Source organism: Phascolarctos cinereus, unplaced genomic scaffold (assembly GCF_003287225.1).
Source record: "Phascolarctos cinereus isolate Bilbo 61053 unplaced genomic scaffold, phaCin_HiC Scaffold_9;HRSCAF=440, whole genome shotgun sequence".
Lineage (NCBI taxonomy): Eukaryota > Metazoa > Chordata > Mammalia > Diprotodontia > Phascolarctidae > Phascolarctos > Phascolarctos cinereus.
Window position 1 is genome coordinate 46,737,346 of NW_027556402.1, and position 16,694 is coordinate 46,754,039.

At 37.6% G+C, this 16,694-nt stretch overlaps 1 protein-coding gene and 1 pseudogene across 2 annotated transcripts in view; both read right to left on the minus strand.

The window, feature by feature from the left end:
* Window positions 1-16,694, minus strand: part of DKK2 (dickkopf Wnt signaling pathway inhibitor 2) — a 152,514-nt gene that overhangs the window by 53,074 nt on the left and 82,746 nt on the right. The window lies entirely within an intron of this gene.
* LOC110218629 (mitochondrial import inner membrane translocase subunit TIM16 pseudogene) lies at window positions 5,635-6,663 on the minus strand (annotated as a pseudogene).

Here is a 16,694-nt window from a genome sequence, read left to right on the forward strand (position 1 = left end):
AACGTTTTCTTCTCCTGGGAATCAGACTAGGCCTGAAACCAAAATGGGACACATGGAATCGTTCACTGCCCACTTTAAAGAAGCCCAAGAGTCAGTTCATTTACCCTTTTCCTCCTGTTACTTACATTTCTTGTGCCCCCAAATAATATATGAAGTCACCTTGGTACAAAATACCTGCACATGACCTTGAATCAATTGACTTTATACTTAAACACAGATGCATGCTTGTGTGTGTGTGTGTCTGTGTTAAATGTAAAAGTTGGGTATTTTTGTTGTAGTTCAGTTGTTTCAGTCATGCCCAACTCTTTGTGACCCAGTTTGAGATTTTCTGGGAAAGATACTGGAGTGTTTTGCCATTTACCTCTCTAGTTCATTTTACGAAGGAGGAACTGAGACAAATAGGGTTAAGTGACTTGCCCAGGGTCACACAGCTAGTAAGTGTCAGAGGCCAGATTTGAACTCAGGTATATGAGTCTTTCTGATTGCAGGCCCCATACTCTATCCACTGAGCCACCTAGCTCTCCTGGGTATAGGTATAGGTATATGTATGTGTGTGCATATACATGTATACATCCATCCCTACATATATAGTTATATATGTATCTACATATATGTGTATAGATATGTTTGTATATATACATATGTATGTATATATGTACACACACACATATATGTATGTATATGTGTGTATATATATATATATATATATATATACACACATATACATACATATATAGCTGTAGCTTTCCACTAAATTCTTGACTATTCAGTGTACAGATTGTGGTTTTTCCAGATACCTTGCCTCAATTCTTTCAGAGACATGACCATTTCATGCACTGATAACACTTCAATTGGAGGATGAAAAAAAAAATAGGAAAAAATACACTAAAATTCAACCATTCAAATGTTTATCAACAACTCCAAAAAAGTTTTGGTCCGGAAGACTTGTCACTAAAATGAAATTTGAGATCACCCCACTTTAGTCTTCCCTTTTGCCCCTCCTCTCATTACCAGAGCTCCTCAAAGATTGGTTCCACTTTGGGTTCTCTTCTGAAGCTAGGATTTTAAACCTCATTAAAACATTCCAAAAAATGGGTTTCCATCATGTTGACAAGCCTATTAATGTTGCGGGTTTTTCTTTTTTAATTCTTCAGAGTTGGAAAAAAATTCTTAATGTTTAATTATAGGAACCATGTTTTTAACATCATGTTAATTTTTTCATAAATTTTCAATCATGTTAAAAAAAAAACTTCTAAGACCAGGCCATCACGTTAATAAAGTAGGATTTCATTTAAACAGATCCGTTTGTCTTCAAGGCAATAAATCTTCAATTATTTTATACTTGTGAAGGCATTGCAAGCCCTAAGAACTTTGTAGCCACCAATAGACTGCGCTAAAATCTTTACAACTCAGTCATTTTCCTGGAGAAGACTTCCTGGTTTATACTTAGAGTCACAGACCTATGTTGGGGGAAATAAACAAACAAACAAAAACTCTCTTCCACATGTTTCTTCTGCAATAAAAATGTAGCTGCAACTCTTTGCAAATTGTAAATTGGTAAACCCATTGCACATATTTTAGGTATATATAAATATGTATTCCATGATATTTTTCTTTTTTATAAAATTCTCATATAAAGTATTCCTACTATAACATCCCAAAGTCAGAGAGACCAGACTTACGGAGTGAATGTTCCATAATCTGTGTGGTTAAGGGGAGAAAAGAAGAGCAGCATGATAGCTATTTCTAGGAGGGGCAGCCTAAATATAGGGACAGGGACTGGGCTTGGACTTTTATTGGGAAAGGGAACTCCAGAATGAGGAAACTTCCTCTACTAATAGAGATTAGCACCTTCTCTGCACTTTAGAGTCTTAGTATCTTGCATAGAGCATTGAGAAATTAAGTGACTTGCCCAGATACTGGTCAGACAGCCAGTGTATGTCAGCAGCAGGACCTGAAGCCAGCATGATATGGTAGAAAAGCACTAGCTCTGGAGTCAGAGAACCTGGGTTCAGATTCTGCCACTAATACTGCCTGTTGTCATCTTGGACAAGTTAGTTAGTCTCTCTGGACGTCAATTTCCTTTTCTGTAAAATGCTAAGGTTGGATTAGATGGCCGCTGAGGTCCCTTCTGGCGCTTCATCTATGATCTCATGATCCTTTAAAGTCTCTAAGGGGCTTTCATGTGGAAGAGTATAACTTTGTTTAGTTTGGCCCTAGAGCAGGCAGTCTTGACCTGGAATCTGGGAACTTGTCTTTTTAATGTTTTGGTAATTGTATTTTGACATAATTAGTTTCTTTTGTAATCCCATGCATCTTATTTTATGCATTTAAAACAGTATTCTGAGAAAGGTTATATAGGCTTCACTATGATGCCAGCAGGCCTACAACACAAACACTATGAATCTGCAGTCTGGCTATCTGATGCTTGACCAGACTCCAGAGGCATCCAGCATATCACAGGCATACACAATCTTTAAAAAAAAAAAACTCTCATCCTGCCCTCCAGGTAAGAAGTAGAAACAGTGAATGAAAGTTGTAATGAGGCAGGCTTTGGTCCATTGTAAGGAAGACTTTCTAATAATTAGAACTATTCCAAAGGTGGAATGGGTCAGGAGGTGCAGAGTTCCTCTCCATTAAATGTCTACAAATGAAGCTTAGATGGTGACTAAGGTGGCAGTGTTGTAGGAGAAAGGGGGACACTCCTATACAGGCATGGGTTGGACTAGTTAGCCATTGAAGTCCCTTCTAACTCTGTGATTCTGTGATTCAGTGAGAAAGGAGAGCCTGGAAAATCAAATTCACAAATAGCCCCTAAACTTCACTGAGTTGAAAGCCTCAATTTCTTCTTAAATTATAGAGCCACGATGCTGACAACATAGCCAGAACGGATGATTTGTCTATCCTCTGGGCTCTTCCCTCCCACTCTTACCTTCTGGAAAAGGCAATGAATGTTGGTCAAAAGATAGGGAGTAAGAATGAGAAGGGCTGTGAAAATCCAAACTGAATTCAGGTTCTGTACAATTACGATGAGATTTGTACTCAAAATTTACAGAGGAGATGGTGAATTTGTTGGCCAGATACATGAAGGGGCCAAGAATAAGGGAAGTTTCCAAGGGAAAAAAAGAGATTCTAGTTTAATTCATTCACAATTTCAAATCCAATAAAAGGAAAAGGTTTACCCATTTCCTCCTTCCTTACCTTCCTATCCCTTCCTTCCAAGTTTCCTAGTTTGACCCCTTCCCATTTCATTTCTGTTACAAATTTTCTCTTTATTGTCATTTACATTTTATAATGATAAACACAGTAGATAAACACATACCAAATGTTTGTTATTGGAGGGGAGTTATATTTATAGCACAAATATTTATTGTTCTTAGGAACCTCTAGCATTAACCATTGGGTTTTGAATTTCAACTGCTCATCACTGGAGTTCTTAAAAAGTAATTGCAGAAAACTCTCAGGATTAGTTTATCTAAAAACAGTAAAACCAAGAATCATATGGCTCTTCTTAAATAAAAAGCAATTAAATTCTCATAAAGAGGCAGCCTTTCCTAGTGAATACAGAGATGGCCTTAAAGTCAGAAAGTTCTGAACTCATGTCTTGTTTCTTAGATATGCTGGCTGGGTCACTTTGAGCATGTCACTTAGAGTCTCAGTGCTCTGGGCAACTATCTAAGACATTAGATTACTGGGAAAGTGCCAACCTGAATTGGTAGAGAAGATTTCCTCACCAGGAACTCCTTGTACCAATGAAATCACAAGTAAGTTCTTATCCCTAAAACCTTCTGTTTCAGAGATGAAAAAAGCAAGATCCATACAGATGAAGTTAGCTGCCCAAGGTCACATGGTATGTGTCAGAGTTACTATGTTGTTCTTATTGTAGTTAAAGTAAACACTTACCAAAATGGAATTTGTAACCTTTGGCAAATCATTTCATCTATCTGGGTCTCATTTCTGAGATAGACAGATAGAGAGAGAGGGAGAGAGAGAGAGAGAGAGAGAGAGAGAGAGAGAGAGAGAGAGAGCGAGAGAGCGAGAGAGAGAGAGAGAGCGAGAGAGAGAGAGCGAGCGAGTGAGAGAGAGAGAGAGAGAGAGAGAGAGAGAGAGAGAGAGAGAGCGAGAGATAGAGAGCGAGAGAGAGAGCTGAGTAACTTTAAAATAATAACTGCTTTGATCTTTTTGGAAGCTGGTGGGCTCTAAATCCAAAACTTAAGGAACAGAAAATACATGAGGTACAAGTCAAGGCTGATTAAGTGGTGCATTATGATTAGGAGGTAATATAAGCAATTTGATCCAACAACTTGGCAAAGACCGATAACTGAGCATGCTGACTCCAGTAACAAGCTGACATCTATGACATAACCCTCCTCCTGCTGAACTACATAGTGATCAAAGTTATTAATTTTGTGATCATATGCTACATAAATAATGACTTTTTAAAAAGAATGAATGCAAGTACTTTGCTCCTTCAGACACCTTTCACATATGGATGCACTAGATTACATATGGGAAGAGACCTTAGATACTAAAAATTTTACATGACGTATTATAATCCCTGTGTACAAAATCTGTAATTGTACCCAAAACTGGTTAATTTCTATGGGTTTTCTTATTACCATTTGGCTCCTCAACCCTTCTAAACTTTCAACCATTCTAATTTTCTAAAGAAAGGACTTATGTTTTTATTTAACTCTCATCTGTTAGGAAGCAAACTAAACCTCTTGACCATTGTTAGCAACAGTCTTGCCGAGGATGGCACATTGTAAAACCTCTTTTTATTCTTACGTCCAAGAATAGGCAACTTAATAAGGAGACTGGAAAATGAAATCCTTAGGAGAAAGTCCTAAAAATCCTTCAAACCTCATTTATAAGCCTGTGTGCATTTTGTTTATAATAAAATGCAAGTAGAAAAATTATCATAATTAAAAAGCTATTTTTGAAAGTCTTCTGTCATTATCAACGTATGAATGTGCAAAGCACATGGGTCATTTTTTTTCAGGAGGAGCTATATATTTTGTTCCCTTGTAAGCCTTGAGACCACCAGCAAGGAGATGGAGGACTGACAGTGAAATCCAAGCAGAGGAAGGGGGAGAGGGGTGTAGTGCTATTTTCAGTACTCTACTATCTATTGAAATTGTTGGCAAACTCCTAAAGAGAGAGATGGAACAGAATCAATAAGCTCAAATGTTTTATGTCATCGAGAGGGAAACATTTATACTTCAATTTTTACTCATATTGCTTCAAAATAATTATTATTCCTATTCTATGGAAGAGGATGCTGAAAGAAAAGAGAAGAGACAAGCCCAGTGCCTGGGTCAGATAGGGTAGCTCCCATTGAAAACAAAGAGTGTATTTACTACACTCCTATTTCATTTCAACCTTCTCTGCCATATTTCTTTCCTATAGAAGAGGAGACTGGTACAGAAAGAAAGTACAGGTCCATTGCTTAAGTCAGACTGGGTAGGATTAACAGAAAATGGAGAGAAAATGGGTTTATTCATCTCCTATTTGATTTCAGCCTTCTTTGTTTGTTCATATATCTTGACTAAAAAGATAGTACTATTATGGTCCCTAATACAGGACAGCCTGAGTCTTCAACAGTGCTAAAGCTGATCAGATGTCTTTACTAAGTCAGGCACCAATATGGAAGCACTGAGAGCAGAGGACCACCATGCTACTTAAGATGTGGCAAACAAGCATACGTCTTAAACAGATCAAGTCAAAATTTCCATGGTGATCAGTGGCTGCTGGGCGTCCGGTCTGGGCATGCTAAAGAGTCCCAGTCTCAAAATAAAACAAAACATTAACAACAGAGGGAATAGAGGAGGAGATTGCAAGAGCTGTGAATCAGTTCAAGTTTAATTAACAGTTCTAAATTAGCTCAAGGCTTTTAGCTCAGGCAAGTGACACTTGAGGCTACTGGAACTGATACCTAGGGCACTCTTGTGGTGGGACAAAGGTTCAAGAAGATTAGAAACAAGCAGATGCTCACTTTTTAAAAAGGTGAAAAAATTCTATCCCATGAGCTATAAATTAATGATCCCCGGCATCAGTCCCTAGCAAAGTTCTGAGACTGATTATCAAAGGCATGATTTGTGAATACTTAGGAAAAATGTCACCACCAGGTGCCAGCATCTTGACCAGGTGAATCCCACTTTCTCTTTTAATATAGCTGCTATAACTAGGAGGATTGAATTTTTTTTTTTTTGCAGAAAAGCTATTTATTACTGAGCTATAAATAATTCACACTGAGGCAAAGATAGGCAAGGATAGGAGGTTACCGTTTTGGGCTGCTGACCTCTATCACTCTCATCCTGAGCCTGGATTTTAAGCTTTTCATCTAGCCGTTCCTTAGCTTGCACCACCTTTGACTGCAGGTAGAAGGAGCCACCCACAGATTTAGCATTTACCTCAAATAAATGATCAAAGTTCTTTTGGATTTCCTCTTGGCTCAGCTTGGAGACATTGAGGATCTGCTGGACTTCCTGAAGGCTAAGTCCAGAAAGGTTAGGTACAGCTGCCGACTGATTGATGACTGGCTTGCCCATGAGCATCAGCTGCTGCCTGGCTGGCTAGAAATTCCTGCCGGAGTGCCTGGGCGAAGGCCCTTCCAACCACCTGAACCCCCATCATGATGATCTGAGTTAAGTATTTGTTCATTGTGGCAGGACTGGCCTTTGGGTGAAGGGTGGTGGGTCAGAGGTTGAGGAGGAGGAGAAGCTCCAGGGCCCTGACCACGAGGATTGAAATTTAAGCCTACCTTGAAGGACCAAGCTGAGTCAATTGAAGATTGCATTTTTTAAATCCATAAGGCAGAGAAAATAGAGACAGGATATTTATTTCAAAGTAAAATGATAATAAAATATTGAATTAGTCCTACTGCTAGATTATGTTGGTAGATCAAAGAAATGTCAACCTACATTCATGATATTATAATATTCTGATGGATGAGTCCAAGAAATATAGGCTGGACAGTAAAACAGTAAGTTGGATTCATAACTGGTTGAACAGCCACAGCCAGAAAAAATGCTGATTAATAATAGATTGGATCAAAGTTTTCAGTGATGCAGCCCAAGACTTCATACTCAAATTTATTCTGTTCAATATTATCATTAACCACTTGGGCAAAGACACTTGGTCTCTAATTCATTGGCTAACAAAATCAGGATCCAAAAATATAGGCTAGAAAAATACGGTGAAGCTAACACGATAAAATCTAATAGGGACAAATGTGAAATCATTCACTTCAATTTCAAAATAACCAACCACAAAATAATAGAAGAGAGGAGACAGAATTTGACCATAGTTCATTTGGGGTGGGGAACTGTGAAAGTTTAACTAATTGCAAACTTGCAGCTGTCAGAATATCATTGTATTCTTAGGCTGTATTGTGTGTAGAGCAAATGAGGTGCTAGTACCAAATGGTTAGATCAAATCTAGGTCGTACATTTTTGGCCACTATATTTTGAGAGTCGTGTTGACAAGCAGGCACACACTCAGAAGTGAGCCCCAAAGATGGTGACAGGAGGTAAGACTATATTCTGTAAAAGAAGAGTTTTAATCAGCTTTGGACACTTAACCTAGAGAAGAGCATTGAGGATGGGAAGGATGATGGCTTCCATCAAATAGTTAAAGGGCAGTCAGCAAGAAGTATTAGAATTATTCTTTACCTCACCATTTTCCATGATAGATGGAAATTATTTGTTGTTCAGTTGTTTTAGCTGTGTCCTATTCTCCATGACTTCATTTGGGGTTTTCTTGGCAAAGATACTGGAATGGTTTGCCATTTCCTTCTCCAGTTCATTTTACAAACTGAGGCAAGTGGGGTTAAGTGACTTGCCCAGAATTACACAGTTAGTAAATGTCTGGGGCTGGGTTTGAACTCAGGAAGACTCATCTTCCTGACTTCAGGCCTGACATTCTATCCATTGTACCACCTAGCTGCCCCATGGAAATTATAGGATGGCAAAATGTTATGTGATTCAAGGAAGACTATAAAAGTCATTTAAGCTGTCTCCAAATAGAATGGGCTGCCTGGTAAGATAGTGAACTTGATATCAGAAGCTCGGTATCTCTCTGTTAAATGTGTTGCAGAGGGAATGCACGCATTATGTGGTAAATTAAATGAAGTGTCTTCCAAAGTCCCTTCCAAATTTCAAATTCTTTGGGAAAAAATATTGGTATAAATATGGGCAGAGGCACTGTCTTTTTCAATATCTAAGATACGTGGATCTGTCAGGAAATATCCCACAATGTAGAAAGTTCCCCCTTCCCCATCTCCCAACCCAGTTTAAGGTTACTATGCTCTGTCTGTGTGTAATGTAATAATCCTCCTTTTCCCTTTCCACAATAGCAATCAGGTAATAACTAATATTTATATAGCACATTAAGATTTGCTATATACCTATACATACTAGCTCATTTCATCCTTCCTTCCTTCCTTCATTCATCGCCCTAACAAGAATTCAAAGTCTGAGGCTCTAAGTAATGATGGCCCATGTTATCATCAGGCCTTTCCACAAAATGCTTTGCAAAAGAGTTTTCCTCATAGCTTACAACACCAGATGCTCTTTATACACAACCAGGGATTCTGTTTTATTCTACTACATTGCCACACAGTCTACTCCAATTAGTTACTCCCTTTTTCTTTTATTGATGCTTCTCAGGATGACTGAGATGCTAAACACCTAAGAAGTCTGAACAGCAGTGGAAGCCGTGTGGCACAGCCCAGGCTCTGGTGTCAAAGGACCTGGGTTCCAATCCTGTCTCAGATACTACCCATGTGACCCTAGTAATGCAAGGCAAGAAGCATTTATTGAGTGTTTACTATATGCCAGGCACCTTGCTAAGCCTAAGGATACAAACACATGAAAAAAAGAAAGACACTTCCTGCCCGCAAGGAGCTTACCCTCCAGTGTTGTTTAGTCATTTCAGTTGTGTCTGACTCTTCGTGACCTTATTTGGGGCTTTTTTAGCAAAGATGCTAGAGTGGTTTGAAATTTACTTCTCCAGATCATTTTACAGATGAGGAACCGAGACAAGCAGAATTAATTAAGTCACACAGCTAGTAAGTGTTTGAGGTCGTATTTGAACTCAAGATAAGTCTTCCTGACTCCAAGCCCAGCGCTCTATGCACTATGGTGTCACCATAGATAATATATACAACAGGGACTTGAAAAGAGAGGTGCCTAGCATAGTATTGAGCAGAATTCTTTCCTTTAAGTTCTCTTGGTGCCATAAGTATTGCTGTGTGATCTGGACTGTATTAAATAATTTGGGGTAATGGATAGGCTCTGTAACTAACATTCTAACTGATTTGAAAAAGTCAAAACGTCTTCTTTCAGCAGACATCTCTTTTCCCTGAACTGAAAGTCACACTACATTCCTTCCACTTATAGGATCACAGAATTCTAGCTTTAGAGCTAGAAAAGACTTTGGAAGCCACCAAATCCAACACTCTTCTTTTATAGTTGAGGAAACTGAAGTACAGAAAGATTAAGTTGATTTTTTCAAGGTAACACAGCTAATATCTGAATCAGAATTTGAACCTAGACATCCTGATTATCCACTGTTCCATACTGCCTTCATATGGTGTGACATGGGTTCCATGTCCATAATAGTCTCAGAATATATTAGCTTGATCTAGAAAAACCAACAAGGCTTATAATAATGCTAATAATTATAACTGGCATCTATGTAATATTTAACAATTTACAATGCTCTTTACATATCATTATGATTAAGCAATCGTCTTAGTGCAGAGCTGCTCAAACAGTCCCGTTGTTGCTTATATATGCTTCTTTACATTTATTTTATAGTGCCCTTTGATGTTTTTTCATTCTCCTCGATTGAAAACAATATTCTTCATTTACTAACTGAATAGCTGCCTCTTTTATCCCAGATTTCTTGACTGCTAATCAATGTTTCATTATAAAGGCTTATTCCTTTATGCTTGGCACTGTATGAGTGAAAGTATTTTATTGCAGAGTACTTTGGAGGAAATACACATTAAGGATTTGGGAAGGCTGAGGAAGGATGGTCCAGCTAGTAGCCTCCTAATTGTATTTTTCACTTCTTTAAGAAAAGCTAAATATTGCAATCTGACACATTTTTGACATATATCCAATATGATGACCAGAATGGGATTTATTATTACTTTTTATTTTTATTTTATTATTACTAATTAGTAGATCCAGAGATCCAAGGACCACAATCTAGAAATGCAACTCAATTTTTGGTAGTTAACATTTTCCCGGGTCACTTCAAGAAAAGCAAAATAGGCGTAGCTAGATGATGCAGTGAATAGAGCACCGGCCCTGAAGTCAGGAGGACCTGAATTCAAATTCGGCCTCAGACACATGACACTCACTAGCTATGTGACTCTGGACAAGCCACTTAACCCCAATCGCCTCACCAGAAAAAAAAAAAAACAAGATAGTAATACTGGTATATGAGAGAATTTTTGAAATATGCTCTCCAATTATACATGTTCCCAGAAATGAAAAAAAGTTAACTCTTACATATCCATCCCTATTCAAACTACTAATCTATGTTCCTTTTTTATCAATAGGCTCAAAGGACTGAGGGCTTTAGAGCTGGAATAGACATGAATGGCATCTAATCCAATCCATCATTTGATGATGATAAAACTGAAGCTCATTCTGTTGTAAATGACTCCGAGTGACTTGGAACAGGACTAAGTAGATGAAATAGAAACTGACCTCAACAACTCTGATTCTCAATACAGAACTTTCCATTGTGTATGCCGCTGATTCTCTTAATCTGAACTTTTCAATAAAAGTTTTCTGGACTCCCTATAATCAATTAATCAGAAATATTGGTTGAGCACTGACTATTTGGATCCTGCTAGGTACTTCAGGGAGAATACAAACACTTTGTTCTGAATTATAATGTAGTTTTTCTTCTCAAAATTAAATTTGCATTCATTTCCCCAAATTAATTTATATTACCAAAATGTAGCTGTTAGCATCAAATTGTTTCACAGCATCTTCTCATACAGCCTATCCTCCTAACAATTCCGCGAAGTAAATAGAAATATTATGATCCCAATTTAGTGAATAGACAGGATGGTAAGGTCACACTGAGTTAGAGACCAAGCTCAAATTTGTATCTGTCTCTCAACTCCCAGTATATTGCTCTTTTCCACTGGGTCATATTGTTTCCCATCCCCAGAATAATTTCCTTCCGTATAAACAAGTAGAAGGTTCTATCATCTAATATTCTTCAGTAAAAATCTTTCAAAAAACTCTAAAATTGTATTTTACAAACAAAATTCTCCAAAAGAATTAGCCCTGAATAGATTATTTAATATTTTACAGGATTACATATGGTAGAGGGACCAGTTCATCTACCCATGCAAAGTCATGTTGTATCTTGGATTTTAATTGCTGCTTGGATTTGATAACTGTGGGAAACAATCAGTGAGGTATTCTCCTGTATCCTGTAAATAGGCCACCCCATGGTAAATTATGTACTCTGTTTTTTCTAAGAAGGAGCTCTATATCTGAACAGGATGATGGTACTGAATATATCCAAAGTCATGAAGACTTGCGCATACTTGGGATCTACTCTGCTGGTTGTATATACTGTACAAAGTAGATGTTTCTGTATACCCAGCTTCACTACTGACTTACTTGGACTTGAACTTGAAGCACAGACTCATCTTCTTAAATTGTTTCTTCCTCCTTTTTACATATAGATTCTCAGTGGCTTTTTGAATGCATAGTTTAGCCACACAAGATCTTTGCAATATGCTATAAATTGATCACAAAAGGAAAGATTGCCAACAGCTAATCACTCTAAATGTTTTTCTATGAGTGAGTCTTAACTCATTCATTTCCTGAAAGTACCTATCTTCACATTCTTAGAACATACTTTTGGAGGCATTTTGATGATGCCTGGAGACAATGTACTTTGCAGAAAACTACTTCTTCATAGCATACTCTGAAGATTAATGTAATTGCAACTATTTGAAGTGAATTGAATGAGGTTGATCAAATAAAAATTTGATATTAGCAGGACAGTCATTGTTCTGCAACAACCAACAGCAGATCTTAAAAATACATTAATGACCTTCCCCCAGTAGATTGTAGATTTAAATCTCGGTCCTATGTCTGTTTGACTAACTACTACTAATTTTAACTAAGAATATCAAATCGGATATGCTAGTACAGACACACACACACACACACACATACATATATATGTGTATATATATATACACATATATATGCATATATATGTATATATATATGCATATATATATGTATATATATATATATATATATATATTATATATATATATATATATATATATATAGAGAAGAGAGAGAGAGAGAGAAGAGAGAGAGAGAGACAGAGACAGAGAGACAGAGAGAGACAGAGACAGCAATTGGGGTTAAGTGATTTGCCCAGGGCCACACAGCTAGTATGTGTCTAAGGTCAGATTTGAACTCAGTCCTCCTGACTCTAGAACATGTGCTCCATCCATTTTTATGCTGTTATATTTTTAAAGTTTTGCATTTAAAAGTTTTATATTGAAAAATCAGTTCATTTAAAAATAGATCATTTGGATTTGGGGGATGGTGACATTTAATGAGCCATTTCTAGATTTTTCATATAAGCAGAAGCCCATAGAATATCTGCTAATTATATGCTTCATTTTTTCTTGTTTCCCCAGCATTTGCCAGTGCTTGACATTTAATAAATGCTTCTTAAATAAAAAAAAAAGAATGAATGAATATTGGATGTAAGTTTCACCAAAAATGACATTTCACAAATATAGCTCATGATGATCTTTGATCCAAGTTCAGTCTTTGATCAATTATTGACACAAGTAAATTTCAGAGATTATTTTTAAACACTCAGAAGAACCAAATAACCTGATGAAAAGTGAAACCTTTAATCAACCTGGTTTTCCCCTCCCCCAACAGTAATTTTCCCTCCAAATCCGTGAGTTCATTATTGAATTGTTGGAGGCTTTGCATAAACAAAAACAGTTGAGTAAAATTAAAATATAGAACAAAAGTCCTGGTGCCATGCAAGTAAACCTTGTATTCTTTCAATTACAAAGTTCATGTCTCTCAATTAGGAGATCGTTAAGTGGTCCAGTAGATAGAATCTCAGGAAGACTGAATTTGAAGCCTGCCTCAGACATTTACTAACTGTGTGACCCAAAGTAAACCATTTAGATTTGCTCAGCCTCAATTTCCTCATCTGGACACAATAAGAGATAATGATGGGGATAACGATGGCCTCCACTTCACGAGGTTGCCGTGAGGATCGAACAAGGTATCATGTATACTGTGGTTTGTAGAGATCTTTCTTACTTTCTCCCAATATCATGAAGGTTCTAATGGAGCACTTTGGCTGTTCTCTGCCATCCCTCATTCTCAACCCTTCTTCCTTTCTTTCTTACAATTGTTTAAGGACGTCCTTTACTGTTATTCTTCTTTGGAGTTTTTGTTGATTATATAGTGCAGCCTTCCACAATCTCTCTCTGTCAGGTAAGTCAAATGTTTGCTTACTAAGCTACTTTCTGGGATCTTTCAGCATCCTTATTTTAACAGTTAATTTACAAAGGTTTAATATCCAGATGAAATTAGTATAGTGGGTGTGAATGTCATTTCTGTTGCCCATTTCCCGTTTTTGATTTTTCAGTAGCTTGCTTAAATATTTCAGGGCCAAATCTTCTTAATTTGTACACCAAAGCTTTCTTTACACAAGACTAACTCAACCTCAGTGAAGCTTCTACTCATTGTTTCTGGATTTTTCATCTAAAACCAGCAGAATAAATCTAATCTCTTTTCCACTTAATAGACCTTCAGATGCTGAAAACAGTTATCATGCTTTGAGGGTTGTTCACCTGATCCCAACCTGGCACAGTCTCCACTGTAATCACCATCTTGATTATCTATTAATGAACTTGGGCCAAGCTGTCATTGGGCTTCCCAAAATATGCTGCTCAGGCCTAGACAATGACCTCCTTCATTCTAGATCCTACATATTTCTCAATATAAGTTAAGATAGCAATGGCTTTTAGGCTTTTATATCGCTTTAGGACACTTAAGAAGCTTGCAAATCACTAAAATTCTTGATGTTTTTCACATAAAGAATTGATTGGCTATGCTTTGCCCATTCTGTTCTTGTGAAGTTGATTTTTCTCCAGTCATGTATAGGCCTTTACATTAATCTCTATTAAATCCCATTAGAGTTGGCCAATTCTTGTTTGTTGTCAACATTTGTTATATCCCATAATCCAACATCTTTTTCATACATCTCAGCATCACATAAGCTACAAATTTGATAAGCATCCCTCTTATGCTTTTATTCAAGTCATGATAAAATTCTTAAGTAATACCAGACCAAGACCTGGTCCCTGAAGGAGTGCACTAGGGTCCTCCTTAAAAGTTGACACTAATCTCTCAATAAATACTCTTTGGATCTGGGCATCCTACCATTTCTGAACCTGCCTAAATGTATTGTTCTCTACACCAGAGGTGGTACAGTGGATAGACAGCTGGGCTATCAAGTCAGGAGGACTTGAGTTCAAATGTAACCTCAGACACTTACTAGCTGTTTGACTTTGGGCAAGTCATTTAATCGTGTTTGCCTCATTTTCCTCACCTGTAAAATGAGCTGGAGAAGAAAATGGCAAACCACTCCAGTATCTTTGCCAAGAAAATCCCAAATGGGGTCACAGAGAGTCAGATATGACTGAAATGATTCAACAGTGACAACTAGACCAGAAGTATTTGCAGCTAAAAATGCAATTGGGAAATATTTAACGAAATAAATAAAATTGTGATAGAATATAGATAATAATCATATGTGATTTCCACATCTTTTTCAACAAACTCCATTGGCTCCCTATTACCTCTCTGATCAGTATTAATCCCTCTTCTTATCATTCAGTGTTCTTCACGACCTGGCCCTTTGCTACCTTTCCATTCTTCTTACACGTTGCTGCTACCTTCCATATTGACAGCCATATCGTCCTACTTCTTGTGCCTCACACAAATCTCCATCTCCTATCTCTCCGCCATTGCACGGGCTGTAGCCCATGCCTAGAATGCTCTCCCACCTCAGCTTGATACTTGGTTTCTTTGAAAACTCAGGTCAACTACCACCTTTTCTAGCAGGAGGCCTTTCCTGATCACTGTTGCTGCTAATGCCATCTCCTCTACGGTTGCCTCCTATCTATTTTGTACATGTCTTCTATGTACTTAGCTATGTCTCCTCCATTACAACGTAAGCACTTTGAAAGCAGAGACTATTAGTTTGGCTGGCACATAATAGACATTTCACATGTGCTTGTTGATTGATACTGACTGAATCTGTGCATGGATGGATGAATGAATGAAAGAATGGAATATATTTGTAACATGTATGAAGAACATTTTAAGAGAATGAATTACAATTCTCTCCCCATCACATGTGAGATCAGTTACTTGGTTTCACTAATGATCTGGCAAATCTTAGCTACTAAGTTTATCTAATCACGCCCCAGATCCATCATCCCTACAACAAAGATGAGATCAAAAAGGATATCTACACACTACAGCAGTAAGCCCAACAATCTGGCGAATTATTGAAGCAGCACTATAAGAGAGAGATGGGGAATGGGTGCAGGTGCGCACAGCATACTGGCATAGAATATCTATAGTGTAGTAGTTCTAATTCCATTTTATTACCATCTAGACAATGGTGAATGTATCTTTTTGAAGACTGCTGTTCTTTGTCCTTTGTTCTCAAAGAGGCCCATGATATCATGGAGGTGATGGCATGACTTGCCAGTGAATTGGATTTAAGTGAGGGAGGGCTGGGCAAAGTCACGAGCCTCACTTTCTCCTCTGGAGCCATCTGGGGCCAGACAACTGGAGTGGTGCCATGGATAGATCACTGGCCCTGGAGTCAGGAGAACCCGGCTTTAAATCCAGCCTTAGATACTTATTAGCTGTGTGACCCTGGGCAAGTCATTTAACCCTGATTGCATGCTAATTAAAAAAAAAGTTCAATTTGAAGCCCCTTTTCCTTTCTGATTTCTTTTTCTTTCTTTCTTTCTCTTCCCCTTCTTCCTTTTTTCTCTCCTATCTTTCTTGCTTTTTCTCTTCATTCCTTCCCTCCCATTTCTCTCCTGCTTTCCTCTTTTCTTTCCTTTTTCTTTCCTTCCTTCCTTTTCTCTTTTTTAAACTTAAAACAATAGACTTTTAAGAATGAATTCAGTTGGGGCAGCTAGGTGGCGCAGTGGATGAAGCTTTGGCCTTGGAGTCAGGAGGATCTGAGTTCAAATTCAACCTCAGACACTTGACATTTACTAGCTGTGTGACCCTGGGCAAGTCACTTAACCCCGATTGCCTCACCAAAAAAAAAAAAAAGAATTAATTCAGTCAATAGTTTCTCTTTGATCAGTTAACATTTGGTTATAGTTCTCTGGAATGGTAGTATCTACTTCTTAAAATGAATACCGGATTTTCGAATAATTGGACCTATATACTAAAAACAGTTTTGCTACTTAACACCTGTGTATCCTTGAACAAATCATTTGACCGCTATAGGTACTAGTTCTTTCATTTCTTTAATGAGAAGGTTAGGACTAGATACATTTAGATTCAACAAACATTTTGAAAGCACCTATTAGGTGTAAGGTTGCAAATAAAAACACAAAATGG